This window comes from Phodopus roborovskii, unplaced genomic scaffold (assembly GCF_943737965.1).
Source record: "Phodopus roborovskii unplaced genomic scaffold, PHOROB, whole genome shotgun sequence".
Lineage (NCBI taxonomy): Eukaryota > Metazoa > Chordata > Mammalia > Rodentia > Cricetidae > Phodopus > Phodopus roborovskii.
The window spans coordinates 131,631-137,936 of NW_026126910.1; positions in this window are offsets into that span (position 1 = coordinate 131,631).

The window sequence follows — 6,306 nt, forward strand, 5'->3', positions numbered from 1 at the left end:
ATTAATATGCCTTCCCAGGGAGAAATCACTTCACTCACAGAGGAGATCCATAAAGAGAAATATTTCTAACATAACATGTAACTATCTCTGGAAAATGCTCAGAGAGAAGCCAGCCTAGACATAGTTTGAATTTCATAAATGATATCTTTCTTAAATGGCTTTTAAGTTCAAGCTCCATTTTACACATTGAACAATTTCAGTAGGGACTGGAGACAGCATATCTAGCTACTTAGGGAGATGGGAGGATTAAACAGCACATGTGTTCCCAGTACTGTTCCTAAAGGCCACCAGATACCTGAAACTGAAGGACCTGTTCCACATACAGGATCCTGAGGTGAACATGATGGGGAATGAGATAGATAGGAAACATAGAAGGTAGAAAAGATTTTTAAAAAAGATGGGATGGCTAGATGTTTCCCATGACAAGCTTCTTAAGGAGAACAGACTCTTGTATACTATTTCTACAGAGGAAATGGAAGCAAAGGGGACACTTACATGAAGTAGAAACCCAATCAATGAGACAAACTCAGGAGAACACTAAAACAATGCAGTGTTTGCGGAATACAGGGTATCTCATGATCATTGATGATGAAGCCCACAGTGGCCTCGGGACTTAGAACCATAGCTCTATATAGTTTATATCTACAGATATGAAGCAAACTGTCCACAAAGGCTTTGTTCCATACAATTATCAGTTCTCCCATGCAAATACCTGGTTTTTGACAAGGTTCTCTGTTTTATTGTCAATACACCAGGCCCTTAGGAAAAGCTTTCAAGGCGTAGTCCCCAGGCTGTTACAATCTCTTCTAAGAATGTTTCTCATCCCTGCATAAGGACCTAAGTAAAAGCTTTGCTTTATCAGGAAACTCATACATCATTGGATTACTTTTTAAAATCTGGTATCCTTTTGCCACTCTGTTAGAACTATGCTTTTCTGGAGAAGAAAACTAAAACTATAAAATATAATAAATTTTAAGGTTGCTTGTGACCCTGTAAAAGCATTCTGAGCAGCTTGTTACAGGGCAGTTCTATGATAAGGGTAAGGGCCTAGATGCTGTTGTAAAAGAGTAGTTGCTTATTTGTAATGGTTTGGTGTCAAAGTTCTGGAAAATCATGGTGAACAAATATGTATCTAGGATTCAAAATTCAAACAGGACTGGTTAGCATACACTTATCTTTGTGTGTTTTAGAGGCAGTACTACCTCAGTTAAATTCTACTTTATGAGACATAATATCTTCAAAGCATTTGTAAATACTTTGTGTTACAAAATCTACTCCTGTAAATCACTGCTCAATAGTGAAGTGCTACCCATACATGAGATGTCTTTACAAGTTGCAGAAAATTAAAAATAAATGGATCTTACACATAAAATTAAAATGCAAATTGCTGAACTTCTAAAAGGTACTTAACTAAAGGCCTCTGGAAGTTTGTTGCCATGATTTCAGTGGGTGCACCTGAAGTATGTAGAAGTTGACTTAAAAGAGGTTTCCATACACACCTCCCTGCTCCCAGTGCTCAAAGCAGATACAGCCCACAGAGTAGTTATTTGGAGGATTGCTTGAGAACTCAGGGGACAGGTAGTCTGGCTATAGTTTCCCAGCCAGATACAGGGAATACCCACCAAACTGGATCCATCACCTCACCATCTCCCTCTACCCAGGAGGACAGCAGCCCCTCACTCACCATGCTGTTGTTTTCCAGTTTGCCCTTCCTCAAAGCACAGCACACAAAATGACTGGCTCCAGTTTCTCTTCAAATCCAGACCAGAAGTGCCCTGAAATTCTTTTGACAGGCAGGTCACAAAGGGGCCTCATTGGCTATTAAGGCCTGAGTAATAAAAGCACCTCCCAGGTGGTTGCAGAGTGCTTAAGGACAAATTGCAATGGTTACTGTTTGCCTTCTACCCCAGACAAAGTCTTTTCTACTTCAGCAGTGATGTGCATTTCTATAGCAATTTTCCTATAGCTGACCCGTGTTATCTCTCTGTAGTATACAGGCATTTTCCTTTCTTCCTCCTAGACACAGTGTGGCTAGGTAACTATACTTACTTAAATGGATTGAGTGATTCTAGGTGAAAAAGTTGGAAGGGAGCTCCAAATATTCATTAACGACTATACAGAGATTTAGGGATGCAAAAAAAAAATGTTATTTGTTATTTGGTTTAACACTGGGTTTATTTGAACTAAATTTACTTTTTATCTGTTTGCCACAGGAAGTTGAGACATTCAGGACAGAAAAGCAGTGACCAGATCTCAAAAAAAGATAAATGATCTTTCTCGTGGCAGAATGCCAGATGATGGCTCCATAGATGTAGAATTTTATCCCTGAAACTCACAGAAAACACTTGGCAAAGACATAATGATGAGAAAAGTAGTCTTAATAGAAAATTGAATATGTACAGAGGAACTGAACTAGGAAGTATGTATTTGTGAGCACTATAGTTAGCCAATACATCTTCAGTGAGCAGATAAAAAACAAAACAAAACAAAACCAACTGCATTAATCAAGGTTCTCTGCATGAAAAAGAATGTAGGATGAATCTCACCATATATGTAGAAAGTGGATTTATTAGGATGTGTCATAAGGTGTGATGTAGTTAGTCCAACAAATGTTACCTACTAATGGGAATCTGAAGAGTACAGCATTTTTTTTAATTTATCAGGATGGATGTCTCAGCTGGTCATTATACATCAAAATTCCAAAAAAGTAGGCTCTAATGATAGTAAAAGAATAAACTTGTACCCAGAGCTAGGGTAAGCAGCCAAATAGGGAAAGCCTCCTCCTTCAATACCATTTATACATGTAGGCTACCATCAGAAGTTTGATCTGATTTTTCCTTTATGTGATTTTGTTTTGTTTTTTGTTTTCAAAACAGAGTTTATCTGTGCAGGACTTAAACTAATTGTGTGGAGTTGGCTAGCCTCAACCTAAGCAAAATCAGGCAACCTCCTGTTTCCTGGAATTAAACATTTGCACTGCCACCAAGGTAGATCTCATCATCTGTTTGAATACAAGGCTTCTGTATGGCATTGGCAGTCCTGGAATATATTCTGCCAGTCTGAAGTTTCTCAGCTCCTAAATGGGAATCCATTCCAACTTGTCATGAGTTCAAAGTGCTCCAATAACTCCTATTATCCTTAAGATATAATCTTTCCTGCTACAGGTCACCTGTGACTTGATGATGAATGTCTCCTACTTAAATAGCAATGATTTGGGAGTAGACAGGTTAAACACACTGAAGGAATAAGTGCAGCAATGGGATGCCTCAAGGCACATAGTATGTGCAATTATGGAGTGCCTTTAACATTAGTGGAAGCAATTTCTGTTTTCACTTTATACATATTAATAAAAGTTCCCTTCCATTGCCGCACCTTTGTTTGACTACTTAAGTTTGGTGTATGAAAAAAATGGAGCTTTCAGTATTGACTGAATCTGCCTGCTTGACATTGTATTATGTCTCTATCTTCCTTTCATCAATGATAGCAAGTCTTCCACTTGTCCACATTCATGGACTGAGAAATGGACATGGGCCTGAGCTGCTGTTTCTAATTACAGTCCTACAAACTCCTTGATATTTGTGTGGAGATCATAAGTCAACTTTGTGGGGTCCACTTTTGGCCTACCACCAGGGCAAATGTAGACTCATAAAATTCTCATTTTCCAGGGAGTCACATTGTAGAAAAAGTATTGATTCTTTCAAGTGAAAATATCTCTATGAAAGAAACATGGACTTCTTATATGACCACCTTATAGCAGAAACAGGAACCGAGTATATGGGAGTGTTTTAGAGATGGAAAAAAATTCCATATTTACCTTTGTTATTTGTTTTGCATTCTAAGTTTATTAAGACCCTTGGTATAGATTATTTACTGTTTTCTTTTTTCATAAGTACTCAAACTGAATGAATATGTTTTAAATTTTCATTAATTTTACTTTTGTATTTTTTTTCTCTTTTTAAGTATAGTATTACTGTGACATCCTGTCTTAAACACAACTCACATTATAGATTAGTCTGTCCTAGCACATAAGAGATATCTGTCCACCTTGAATCCAGAGTGCTGGCATTGTAGTTTGGCTTGTCAACAGAGAAGTTAGTTCATTAGCTTGGCTCACTTATGATGAATGACTAAGCCTGATTGTTAGTGTAGCCAGACAACAGGCTCAGAAGATGGTATTCATTAAGTGCAGGTTTTCTGCCTCAAAGTCCATTGTCTTCCAAATACGGGAAATATTATTTTTCCTTATCATTTAGTCTGTTACAACTCACCAAATGCCTTGGAAGGGTTCTATCTATTACTGCTAATGGTGACAGCCAGGTTCACAGAGATAAGAGGTTTTTTTTATACAGTTAAGTGTAATTGTTCATGTTATTCATCACATCATTCTAATGTCTCACTAAGTAAACTTGAAGCTGTGAAGCCAGTCATAGTGGCAGATGCCTTTAAGTACATCCTTGAAGTACACTGGCTGATTTAGTTCCGAAGTTTTTTCTATTGTCCAGTGTCTTTCTGCAGCTGTTTTTTCCTTTTTCATCAACATTAAGAAAGTATTAATAAAGCATTATGTAATCTGTGTTTGGGTGTCTTGGTTCCCCCTGCCTGTTTATGGATCATTTCTTTTAAAATATGATTGGATTTCTCAACCACTGCTTGTCCTGTAGGATTGTGTGGTATACCAGTTTTGTGCTTTATGTTATAATACTCAAAAAACTGTTTCAAATTGCTGGAGCCATATGCTGGAGCATTGTCATGTTTTATTTGTTCAGGTATGCCCATAATGGCCATTACCTCTAATAGGTGTGTGATAACAGAATCAGCCTTTTCAGAGCTCAGAGCAGTAGCCCATTGAAACCCTGAAAATGTATCTATAGTGTGATGTACCTATTTTAATTTTCCAAATTCTGCAAAATGAAACACATCCATTTGCCATATTTCATTCCTATTTAAACCTTTAGGGTTACTGCCTGGTGGTAAAGGAGTTTGGTTATAGAATGAGCAAGTAGGACATTTCCTTACTATTTCCTTGGCTTGTTCCCAAGTGATAGAAAAATCCCTTTTTAAATCTTTGCTGTTTACATGGTGTTTCTTTTGAAACTCTGAGGCTTCTAGCACACCTCCTATCAATAAACGATCAATTTCATCATTCCCATGTGCTAGAGGACTGGGCAGACCCGTATGGGATCTGATGTGTGTTTTATATATATATAGGATGAGTCCTCTTTATGATAGTATCTTGTAACTGTATAAACAATGAAGTTAATTCTGTATTGTCAGGAATAAATTCTGCAGTCTCAATGTGTAAAACAACACTCTCTGCGTATTGAGAGTCAGTAACTATATTGAGAGGTTCTTTAAAATCCATAAGTACCATGAGAATGGCATACAATTCTGCCTTTTGTACAGAATTGTAAGGGCTTTGAACCACTCTGCTAATTTTTCCTGATTTATTATATCCTGCCTTACCGATTTGTTTGTATCAATGTAGAATGTATGAACTCCAGAAATAGGTGTTTTTCTTACAATGCGTGGAAGGATCCAAATAGTTTTCTTTATGAATTCGATTCTCTCAATTTTGAGATGGTTGTTGGTAATCGTTCCCCCCAAAAATTACTGCAATCTCTCTGCCAATATTCGTTATCTTTCCATAAGGAGGAAATTTCCTCATTAGTTAAAGGTACTATAATTTCTGCTGGGTCCCTTCCTATTAGCTGACAAAGCCTTAATTTATCTTTTATAATCAAGTCAGAGATATTTTCTATATATGTTTTTAGTTTTTTATTCTGTTTATGTGGTAGGAATATCCATCCTAATATGATATCTTCCATCTGCAACAAAATCCCAGAAGGATATTCTCTAGATGGTAATATAACCAGAATACAGTCTAGGCTTGGATCCACACGGTCCACATGTGCTTCTAGTATCCTCTTTTCTACCCATTCTAATTCCTTCTCAGCTTTAGCTGATAGGATTCATGGACTATTCAAGTCCTTATCTATTTTTAGGACCATTTTCAGGTTTTTCAAATCATGCCCTTCTACTCCCATAATGGTTTGCAGTTGAGAAATCTCTCTTAGTAAATTTTGAAGATCATTAAGAGTCTTGTAGTGATCTCTTCTGATATGTACTTTTTGTGGTCTAATTTTCTGTAGACCTATTTTATGTCGTAAGTAGTTGATAGACTCTACTTTCTGTATTTTTTCAGGTGCAATTTGTAATCCCCAGCCAGGTAAATCTTCCTTTATTTCTCAAACATTTTTCTTAGTATTTGTCCTTTAGAGACATCTAACAATATATCATCCATGTAAT